General features: G+C 38.1%; 1 protein-coding gene across 23 annotated transcripts in view; it reads left to right on the plus strand.

Annotated features, from left to right (window-relative positions):
* Window positions 1-12,454, plus strand: part of ANKS1B (ankyrin repeat and sterile alpha motif domain containing 1B) — a 1,111,154-nt gene that overhangs the window by 778,163 nt on the left and 320,537 nt on the right. The window lies entirely within an intron of this gene.

Genomic DNA, 12,454 nt, shown 5'->3' on the forward strand with positions numbered 1-12,454 from the left:
GACAAAGCTGGCTACTTGGTCTTGTCCTGATTAACGTAAACTACTAGTTGTTTTTCACCCTCATTACACTGTTGTCTCAGTGCCTTTGTTCATGCTATAACCCATCCCTGCAATGCCCTCTCCTCCCTACCTCTGCCATTTTTCTTTTACTAATCATTTAGTAGGTAACAGAGATGTCACCTGCCCCAAAATATCTTCCGTGATGCTTATGCCTTCAGAAATCTTTTTTTCTGTATAACCATAATTACTGCACTCTCTGTCACAAAAAATAATTATCTATTTATGTGCTGCCTCCCTCCCTGCCCCTGCCCTCATTACTGTGCTCCTTTAGGGGAGAGAGCATTTTAATAACTTTTGAATTCTCAATGCCTAACAAAGTATGTGCAGCATGATAAACACTCAGTACATGTTATAAAAGGACAGTATAAATAAATGTGAGAATGAGGGAATGAATGAATGAATGAATGACCTCAGAAGACCAGACAAATTACAATTATTTTCATAATTCTAAGCCAATCTCTAAAATTACAAATGAAAATTGTATCTAGTTAATGTCTAGTGAAACATCATCCTTCGTAAGGTTAAATGACCTCCATAGTTTCGAAGGGGATGGCCCCCCTTCTTAGAAAGGTAAAGATAAGGGCACAGATAACTGGGTAGAGAATAAGCTGTTCATGGGTCAGTCCAGCCGTGCTTCCTAACTTGAGCTTACAGATATTCCAGATGTACCTGTGGAGTGATGCAGGGACCAGGTGATTATGCAAAACTTACACACTGGGAGTATGTGGGACCCAGTGCAAAATAAAAATGTAGGACTCCTTATTTAAAAAGCGGAAGTAAAAGTGCCATCAAAATTACATAAAGACCTTTTCCTTTCTTCCTTGTGTTTTTCCAAACTTGCTATGGTGTTTTTTAATTTACTACTTAGTATTCTGAGTAAAAAAAATTAAGATTTTTTTTCTTAGTATGAATTTTGCCATTTGTTTTTATATTGTGAAATGTCAATTATATTTTTATTTTTATTTTAGGATTTTATTTGTTTATTTGACAGAGAGCACAAGCTGGGGGAGTGGCAGACAGAGGGAGAGGGAGAAATGGGCTCCCCGCTGAGCAGCAGAAGCCCAATATGGGACTTGATCCCAGGACCCTGGGATCATGACCTGAGCCAAAGGCAGTTGTTTAACCAACTGAGCCACCCAGGCACCTGAAATGCCAATTTTAAACACAAATATCAAAATATTTAATTTGTATGTAGAATAACCAAAATCACACAATTTCTATTTCATAGCTTTAATCCAAAGGGTGCCGTGAGCTGGCCAAAAGAGACAAATACAAACCAAAATGAGGAAGGTTGAAGGCTAGAAGGAAAGAAGGTTTCCAGGCAAGGGAGTGCTCCCAGGCACAGGATACTTGCAGGGAATGAAGACCCTCGCAGGCCGAGAGGACCTGCCTCCTAATGGACCCTGGCTCCTAATGGAGCCTGGACCCTGCCTCCTAATGCAAACACAGTGCCTCACTGCAGAGCCTGTTATCTGCTGAGCTCTCCTTCCAATGCCCAGCTCCTGGAACTGGGCAGGGTCTGAGGAAATCAGGATAGACATCTCCCTTTCTTAGAGGCCCATCATTTGAACCTATGGGTGACAGTGGACCTCCAGTGATTTTTAAATCTATGTGTCAGGACATTTTTTGTATCTGGATTAAGGGTAAACTTTGGTTCACTGGCCACCAGACATGCCATGGTACTTGCAGCCTGTCGGGGAGTAAGGGAAAACATACCACACCGTGAGGTGCCATAGAGTGTGAATGCCTAATCCCAACCTGTCCTATGCCAGTGTCTACAACTCTGCTGGAGGTAGAGAGTGGGGCAGCAGCTGTTTTAGGACCAAGTAGAGAAGGGGCCAAGTGGGGCCTAGGGCCAGTGAGCCTAGGAAGCGCTGAAGAGCTTTTCAGTAGAACCCATCTCTGAGTCATGGTGAGAAACCAACACATACTCCATTGTCCCATCAATCTTCAGTTACAAAATAAAAAGTCAGAGAAAAAATGCTGAAAAATTTCAAGACAGCAACCACAGAGCATTAAAACTCTGAGCACAGGGCCCTTCTAAGCCTGGGGCCCAGTGGGATGCCCAATTAAGCGACTTGCCCATGGCCAAAACGCTAAGTAAATGGCAGAGCTAGGAATAAAACCTACATTTTTTTTTCCACCACACAAGCTGCCTCTTTCAGAATAGACTATTTCTGGCAAAAACAACATGAAACTAGAAGATTTACAGCTCTATGTTCTTAACGGAAAAAAAAAAAAATGGGAAAAAAAGTAGTTCCTAGCAGGCATGCTTTATTTTTAGCAATATTACTTTATAGTTTATGAAGCAATTCCATAAACATTATGTACCACATCCCTAAAAGGTAGGCGTCATTGGTATCTCCATTTTACAGATGAAGAAAGGAAGTTTACTTGCCCGAGTCACTCAGCTATTAAAAAGCAAAACTGCGATGTGAACCCGGAGCTCTAAATTCCATCCTCTTTATTAATCTCCAGTTCCTCACTAGAGATAGTGAGAAAGAGAGTTGATGCAGACCATGGGGCTAGTAAGGAGAAACTCCCCCCATCTAATCCCTGTGAGGCAATTCCATGTGGAAGACACTTGTCTGGAAACTATGGGATGTGGGGGCATCTGGTTATCTGCTCCCATCATTCCCTTTATTGCCACCTCAGTTGTCACAGCAGCTCTACCACTTCTGTGTGATCTCAGTCAAGTTTCTAGTCATCTCTCGACTTCACTTTTCTCATCTGTAAAACGGGAGTATTAATAATAATATCTATTTCATAGACTCTGAAGACAAAGCAATCTCTGGCTCACAGTCAACACCTAATGAATGTTGCCAGTCATTATTATTATTACTACTGTTGTTGTTATTATTAATTCAGTGAGTGCAGTTGGCTGAACTCAACCAAGTCTCTGTCCTCTCTCATCATTATATAAATGTACATTAATACTCAACATTTGTTTAAAGAAAATAACTTCCCCCAAACAAGGAGAGATATTCTTCAAACAATATGAGTAAATGAGTAGATTTACTCCCAGCTAGAACCTCCAGAACAGATGCTGTCTTAAAGAGGAACATCTGGTCCAATTTTTTTCATTGTTCAGCTGAGAAAATAAAGTCCCAAGGAAGTTGAAAGACTCCCAGGTTTACACAATTAGTGATAAGTCAGGACTCCTAATTTGGTGCTCATTTCCAATGAATGTTGTTTCCATAAGACTAAACTAACTACATTACTATCACTGCTTTGAAATATCTCTACTTTTTCATAAGGCAACATGCTTATGAGAACTGTATATTCTTCTTAATTTATTCACTGTAATTGACCATGATGATCATTACAATGATTACTATACCATAGGTAAAGGTTTAAATTCATTTGTGCTCCTTTAACACATAAACCAAAGGCTATACCAGTATTATTTTCACAGTGTGTTCTCTTTTTCCCTGTCGGAAAGGAAATATTTTTGAGCCATATGGGATCCTAATTCTCTGAATGCTTTTAGATTATCAGATGTCTCAACTGACAGTCCTGGATGAAAATCAAATCATGAGAATTTGCAACACTGAAAAAAATTAAGAACATTTTGGTGTTATCGTGTACCGGAAATTCCATCTTTATCCTTTCTTCAATTAGGGAAAAAAAAAAATCAGACATCCTCAATATTAGAATTTTCAGCTCACACTTTTCAACCCTTTTGCTACAAACTTACTTGGTGAGCCTTAGACTGGATATCTTTTATAAACTTATGGTTCCTGGTTTTTTACTTAGTATTCTTTCTTTCAAGCTTTTATTTTATTCAAAAGTTCAGCAAAATATAGCCAATAGAGAAGATGGAAAGATGCTTAAGTCATGATCATTTCTTCCAAGAATTTTGCTATCTAATGAAGAACATGACATATAACACCAAGTAGAAAGAAATAAGAGATTCTGTGGCCTGTTAGCATCTGCTTTGACTTAGACAAAATATGTCCATTTCCAATAATGCTCAAATTAATATGAAGGAATTTGTGATGGTTTTGGTACCAGTAAATATTTTGGAGGTAAAACTCAAAACTTCTCTTTAATTAGAAAAACTAGACAAGGGGGCATTTAATAATATTCATCATGAGAAAGGGTATCTCCCTTTCTCCTATATCTTGTTCTTGTTTAGTGAAGAAAATGGTAGGAGAAAATGAAGAAGGAGTATCCTTCATAGTATAGATGCCTATACAGAGAACAGGGGTGTTTGTGTGCCTCGCACAGATCTTCTCTTTGTATTCAACCTAAGGCCAAATGGTAGAGCTACACAACTCTACAACAGTCCAAACAACTCTGAGTTGTGATTTTGCTCAGCGTTCTTTAATCCTATGGTTGGGTCAGCTTCCTGCATATCTAAACAACAGTGACCATCTCCTCATCCTTAATTCCAGTGCTGTTTTATGTCTTAGTCCATACATATACCATAGACTGCTTGGCTTATAAACAGCAGCAATTTATTTCTCAGAGTTCTGGAGACTGTAAGTCCAAGATCAAGGCACCAGCAGATTTGGTGATTGATAGGGGCCCACCTCCTAGTTCATGGATGGCCATCTTTTCTCATCTGTGTCCTCACATGACAGAAGAAGCAAGGGTGCTCTCTGAAGCCTTTTTTATACAGCATTAATTCCATTCAAGAGGGCTCTACCCTCAACACCCAATCACTTCCCAAAGGCCTTGCTTCCAAATATCACCCCATTGGGAATTAGGTTTCAGCACATGAATTTGGGGGATGAGGGGGACACAAACATACAGTGAGTTTTCCCAACACCACATTTTTTATATAAAGCAAGCAAAAACAAAGTTTTCATGGGGAATAAAATGTTTTCTACTGAAGATATTTCAAAAACAATGTCTTTAAGACCAAAACTAAAACCAAAAATAAATGTGGAGAAAAGTCAGGAATATTCGGGTCAATGGTTTCAATAGGGCGATCACCTTCACTGTCCACCAAAGGCATTCCAAGTTACCAAGGACCTAACCACAAACTTTGGCATCTCGAGAGTTCAGGGAAAAGTCACATGCTCAGGCCAACCTAACAAACCCCACAAATGCTCTCATTGTTTCTGTTCTGTTAAGATTATAATGTGTTCAAGTTTTAAGTGTAAAAATCCTTTCCCATAAAAACTCAAATTTATGTAAAAATGTGCTTCCTTTAGAACTACGATGACTCCACAATCTCTGGATGTCTGTCCTCTTCAATTAGAAGCTAAAAGCCACTCCCAGATTTAAAATCTGTCAACCCCATGAACACTTTGTTAACTTCACATCCAGCAAATGTGAATAGAAACCAAAATCCATAGAAAACAAATTCCTTCAAGTAATTATTTCTGTGAGATTGCATAATTTTAAGTCAAAATTAGAACAAACAGAATCTGTAGATGGATACACACACACCCTCCCAATTTTGTTATGATAGTTTTCACTCTTTCTAATATCCTTCTCCACACTTCTTTGTGGTTATTGCACCCAGGTCTGTCTAAGGTAAATTTTTAATACCTTGATGTCTCAGCTATGACCTCTATTACATGCCATAGTCCACATCCTTGTCATTATTTTCCCTCACAACAGAGGGATCAGCATTGACCAGAGCCACTTGTATGCAAAACACAGAGACAGCTTTAAATAACATTTCTTATTTAGGGACTAACTCTCCCACAACTCATGCTTGCCTGCTTACAGATGTCCAATAGGGTTCTTTGTTTTTGCTGGTTAACTAGCTGTGAACCCATCTCTGCCACTTTATATGAACAATTGACCACACTCACCGGGGGGAAATCCACAGCCACTTTCTTATGGACATAAAAGGATACCAGGTGAATTTCTCCCTTTTAATCAGAAAAGCAAAAGTTTTTCCAGAAGTTCCCCAGTGGGCAAATTTTGTCACATGTCCACCCATAGCTTCAAGGGAAGTTGAAACATTTAATTTCTCCAGCCTGCATGGTAGAAGATAGCAAGGGAGAAGGGGATCAGCCTCACAACAATGTCTGCAACTTAGAAATAGAAATGGTGAGTCCATGGAGTATGGGTGTTTACATTTTAACAGGTGGTATTCAATCTCTAGCCACAGTTGTATTAATTTAGATACTATATCAAAGACCATTTTGACTTCTGTCTTTGTCATCTGGACTTTCTTTTTGATTCAAATGAAAGATTATATTTAGCTTGGAAATTTGACTCTCCAGTGAGGCCAATTCCTGTGGTTCTCCAACAGGTCATATTTCATCCCATTTTCCTCAGATTTCAGGGTATCCAGGCTATCATTTCAAGTCAAGTTGTTGAGTTCAGGTTCCATGTCACCCAATTCCTCCATCCCTTCTTTACACCATAGCCAGAGTATAGTAAAATATATGTCAGTTTATTTCCTTCAGTGTTTTCGATTGCACTTAGAATAAAATCAGAGCCCTTATCAGGATCTCCACTGTCTTCCCTGTTTCCCCTCCATTGTCCTCTTTCCCCTCAATCACTGTATTTAGTCTTTTTAGCCTTCAGTCTATTCCTAGAATCTCCCTGGCTCTTTTCCCACCTCAGTGCCTTTGCACCTGCTGTTCCTTCTACAATGCCCTTCTAATGGCTCTTCTTGTGTTTTGGTTGCTCCTTTTAATCCCTCATTATCTCAGTTTACATGTCACTTCCTTAGAGAGGCTTTCCTGACCATTCCTTCTAGCATAAATCTCCTTTGTAATTTTTTTTTTTTTACCATGGCACTGTATTAATTTTCCTTAGAGCAATTTTTACTAGACATGTGAACTTGAGCAATTATTAGCTTCTCTGTGTTTTCAATTCTTTATTTGTAAATAAGGGTAATAACTGTACCAACCTCAGGGGTTTTTGTAGGCAATAAACAAAATAAAGCCCTTAATATTTCTTGGCCTATATAAAACTTTGCTAAATAATAATTACTTGCATAGTTTTTTGTTTCATTATTTTCCTATTTTCCCCACCAGACTATAAACTCTAAAAGCAGAGGGACCTTGTCTGTTCTGTTCTTAGTGTGTCTCAGAACACAGCCTCGTGCCTGGTACATAGTAAGAGCTCACAAAATATTAGATGAACAAATATATGTTGAATAAATGAATTAGTGGCAAATCCTATCTCTGTGGTAGCTCTGATTATGGATTGGACTCCGCTAGCTCATTTCCAGTGTTCAATAGCCTCTGCTGTAAGGGTGCCAGATTAACCAAATAAAAATATACAATCCTATGTAAATTGGAATTTCTGTGTTTTATCTGGCAACCCTACTTTCCTCACTACTACCTTCACACTTAATGAGCAATACTTTATCTTTCTCATTCTTTCCCTCCCTGCTTTCTCTTCCTCCTTGTTCCTTTCCTCCTACACTCATTTGATGTTTTCTTGAATACAGTTCAGTATCAGGTAACCTCATCATCTTTAAATCTGTAGATATCCACTCCTTGAGGACAACCATCTCTTTGATGGTTAATGAGTTGCCTTTATGACCAGTCTTCCAATTCTCACAGGACCAAATTATCCACCTTCACTGTGACAGCCTTCTTCAGCCTGGATAGCCTTCTCAGGGGACTGCAACTGACTCTTTTCTCTGGATTCAGAACAGATTAAGTTAGGAACACAAATGTCCTTAATACATTCCCAGGCATTTTCTACCTTATTAGATAATTTCAGACATCCTGGCTTTGAAAGAGACATAAAGAAAAGAAACCCAACATGGCCTTTCTCAGTTGACCAGAAAAGATTGTTTGACAAGGCTCTACAGAAGAGCTGATAAGTGCCAAGTCGATGCCATGCTGTTCTTTTCCACCTCCCAGCACAGTCCTGGCTCAGAGTATGAGAACTTAGTTGGTGCTTTAGCCAGACTCTGTCACTTAGATTAGCACGCTTGGCTCTAGATTATGTTAAGACAGTTGGAAGAACTAACTACTTAACCTTTCAGAAGGTAAATAATTTATTTGAAATAAAATGTGTTGGAGAAACCATGGCAGTCACTCCCAGTGGTCTGTCAATATATATGTGAAGCTATGGTGAAAATAGCATCACAGGAGTTACTTCTTGGCAGTATTACACATCCTCTGACTGGAATCTCCATCTAGAAAATGTCCTCTACTGAACATTTGGTTCCTTTACTGTAGCGAAGGAAACATGAGTGTCACGGTCTCAAAGAGTAAAACGTTGATCCCAGATCCATTGTATTTTAACTGTGTGAAGTTGCTAGATGGTTTCACAGTTTCCTTGTCTGTGACATGAATGTATTGCCTCCTTTGTTATAATGGGTAGTAAGGTTTCTAAATAAGGTGGACAAAGTACCTGGTACACAGTGAGTCCTCAATGACTGGTAGTTAACACTACTCATTTTAGGTGATTTTTCTACTTCATAGTGTGTGGCTGTGTTGGTTATACTTGGTAGCAAATTCTCTTTGTTTCTCCAGAGAGGAGCTTCCTTTCAGAATTCTGTACCACCAGTGAGAGATCACTTGCAAGAGGAGCCTGTTGTAAATATGAAGGTGCCATGTTCCTCTTCTGTTAAGAGCAGGGTGTCCAAACTAATCTAATTGCTGCTCATTTTTCCCTTATGAGGCACTGGGGAATGTTCAGCATATTAGATAGAAGAACAAAACTCAGATACCTGCCAAGATTATGTATGGCCTACCCAAGGAAAAACATTTTTTTCATCTTCACAGCTTGTGATTGGAAAAGGACACAGGACAGCTGCTAACTGTTTTCATCTCCACTTTTGGCATGTTCTCCTAATAGCTCTCCTGTCGCAGTCTGCAGCACAGTGGGAACTAAACGAGTAGGACTGAGGTATCCCCCCAGCCCCCTTCTCAGATTCCGCTATTGGGAAAGACCATTTAAAGCATTTAATATCCGCCCTACCCCTTTGGGAATGGTGTAACCCAGCTAGACACCACGCTTCAAGAGGGAAGTTAAAGCTTTGCGGTTAGTTAGGGAACATTTAGACCAGAAACCCCCCCCACGTCCCTGCCAGTCCCGATTCCAGGATTCGGTGAACAGAGAGGACCAGAGCAGAGGAGGGAAGAATAGGTCAGACAGCTTTCCAAACTCTCTTCTATAAAGAAAGATTCATTGTTGCTCAAACGTTGTGAAATCAAATGTAAAATACGTCGGAACACTTGCCTTCAAATGTGAAATTTATATGGCTCTAAAGCAAAAAGCAAATGGTTTAGGTCTAGTCACATTTTTTAACTGAATCTTTTTTCTCCGACACTAACCCCACTGGAGGCAGTATTGGGAAATAGTTACGCAAAAGGCTCCTATTAGCTAATGGAACAAGCACCTATCTCAGAGAGCTATGGTGAGAATTAAATAAGATAATATATCTAAGGCATTTAGAACAGGGCCTGTCTGGGGAACCTGGGTGGCTCAATTGGTCAAGCGTCTTCCTTGAGCTCAGGTCATGATCTCAGTGTCCTGAGATAGAGCCCCACAACAAGCTCCCCACTCAGCAGTGAGTCTGCTTTTCCCTCTCATTCTCACTTTCTCTCAAATAAATAAATAAAAATATTCATAAATAAATAAATAAATAAAACAGAACAAAACAGGGCCTGACACATAATAAGAACTCAGTAAGTGTGTAATTTGCTTTATGCTTACATCACCTGCTATTGGTGTGAAAATTTAAAGAAGACAGTAGGTCTTCATAAGCTTCTTATTTTCATATGCATGTATCCAGAAAAAAGTAAGAATGTAGAAATAAGTTTTGTTCACAATCTCATTCCTTCTCATAGGACTGGTGGATTAACATCCTTAAAAAAGAATAGGCTTCCTCTTGCATCTGTGAAACGTTTGACCAAGATAGAACAGATTACTGTATAAATGACTTTGAAGCCTTATACATAATTCTAAAATCTACATGAACACACTCAAATGAATTAGAGTTGTAACTTATGAAATCATCAAACCTTGCTCAATACTTTGACAAATAAATACCTGATTACTTCAATTCCCTCCCTCTCTCTCTCTCTCTCCATAGCTTCGGAACAGATATTTCAAAGGGGAAATAGAAGTGAAAAATAAAGAGGGGAAAACTGGTAGTATAAAACTCATTACAATCATGTTAGTAATAAATACTAATCTTAAAAAATAATTCTAAGACATAGCGTATTTATTAAAATAGATACATATATAAGATGCTCTCTAACTTATTGCTCAATAATGTGACATTTATTTGAATCAATGATCCATGTTGTCTAAAGACTCTTAGAAACTCTCTTCGTAAGCTAAGAATGTGAAATTCTAGTTAAGCCGTGAACAAGAAATTCCATTGCGGAAGACAGAACATTTTCAAATGGAAGGCTAAGGTAGAGGGGTAAAAAAAGTATACTGTTATTTCATTCATGTAAGAGAGGGAATTAAAATTGGAAGAAACACACACACAAAAAATTTTTAGTTGTGTAAAATTGGAAGAAGCACATTATCCATTATCTGATTACTTACGGTAACCCATGTTTCCATCTGATAAACAAAATAAAGCTTTCCAACACTGTCAGGGGAATTATAAATCTGGGACTTATCCCAATAGTTACCATCCTAATCATGCAGAAAAGACTGGCATTCTGTTTACTTGTAGGTTGATATCAAATTGACTCAAAGCCTTTATAAAAGCTAAGAGGTATGTTATTCCATGAACATTATATATAGTTTTATGCCACAACATCATTTATGCTGTAAAAAATATTAAAAATAATCCAAAATATGTGTTTCCCTGTGTGTGAGTTTGCAAGATCTTGCTATCATTCTATTATACAAATATTCTGTTTTAAATATTTCGGGCCACACAAATTGTGGAGAAGAATCTAGTTTAGTTAATTATAGAGCAAAAAAAATTTTTTTCTCCAAATTGACAGAGTCCTATCATTTTTTTCAGTCTTGGACTGAAGAGAGAGAATAAATAACATCCAGCTTAAGGTTATATTAAAAATAAACAAGTTCCCTGTGGTCCTTAAATATGTTTCCCTAGCATCTGTAGGGATTTATTACATATAATAGGCAACATGAAGGAACATTTGCTGAATGAATCTGATATGGAATTGAGGTTATGAAAATAAGAGGACTTTTCAAGCTGGAGTTCTGAGAGACAGAAGTGATCAGATCAGTGATCAGATCAGAGAAGATCAGTTTAGATATTTTTGAGAGAAGAATTCAATAAGTAGCTATTATATTTCTCATAGAGCATTAAGAACAAAATACTACTTTTGATTCTATTTGGTCAAATTGTTAGTTTATCACAGCGGAAAAAAAAAAATCCAGTAATACAAAATATTCTCCCTAGGGTCAGAGAAACTTGAGTTTCAGCTCTCAGAGCATAAAATACGTTATTTTTTCCCCATTCCATGATTTAAGAAAGTAATAAAGACCCCTGGATTAGATATTTCTTGTCAGTAAAAGGACAGCTATTCTAAAAAACACTGTCTTGGGCCTTTGATCCTTCTAGTAAGTCATTAACTAAGCAACTTTATCTGCTGATTATTATTCCCTAAGTGCCTTGTGCAATGTGCCTGGTAGTGTGCTAAGAAAATAAGAAATTACTCCTTGATTTGATTTGTCATTTTGATAGCATAGATTTCTAGTCCCAGAAGAAACACTAATGAAAATAGAACTGCTACTAATTTGTTTTAATGACTGAAAAATTAGAAGAAAATTTGCTAAACATCCTCAATTTTATGTTCATGAACTTTGACTAAGAAGCACATCAATTATATCCTGAGGATGACTCATGAGTATTTCTGACTCCCTGTTCTGATTCCCTATCAGTCCCCATTTTTTTCCTTATGTGATTCAACTACAGTTTCAAAAGAAATGCCTTTAATTGTGGAAAAGCACTGTCTAACAAAATTTTCTTTGATGACAGAAATCTTCTCGTTTGTGTTGTCCAGTACTGTAGACACCAGCCACCTGTGGCCAACACATTTTTGAAATCTGGTTTGAAAAGAATCAACTAGATATGGCAATTGAGACATCTTTCTCAACATTTGGCAGAGAAACTCTATGGGGTTATTGTGGTGGGTTGAGGAGTAAATGGGAGATAGGAGTACACACAGCATGCATACTAGGGATGAGGGGGTAGACAGTACAGTGTAGTAGTTGATTAAGCAAAAGACACACATCATGGAGCTCTACTCCAAAAACCTTTGATCTGGCAGTCATGTGAAAAAGGAAAGAGAGAGAAAGCCAGAGTTTACATTCAGCTATTACTGAAGGGGGTAAAAAAAGATAAGCTGTGATATTTCTAACATTTAGTAAAGGCAAGTCATAACATCAGAATAAATTCCAGCTTCCCAGGAAGAATGGAAATGTTTATTGTCTTTGATGGCACATCTGTTACCCAAGTGCAAATGAAATGGTTAGTTGTAAGATTTGAGACATTTGATTTTTTCCTGAAAGGCTTCCTGTA

Source organism: Mustela erminea, chromosome 6 (assembly GCF_009829155.1).
Source record: "Mustela erminea isolate mMusErm1 chromosome 6, mMusErm1.Pri, whole genome shotgun sequence".
Taxonomy (NCBI): domain Eukaryota; kingdom Metazoa; phylum Chordata; class Mammalia; order Carnivora; family Mustelidae; genus Mustela; species Mustela erminea.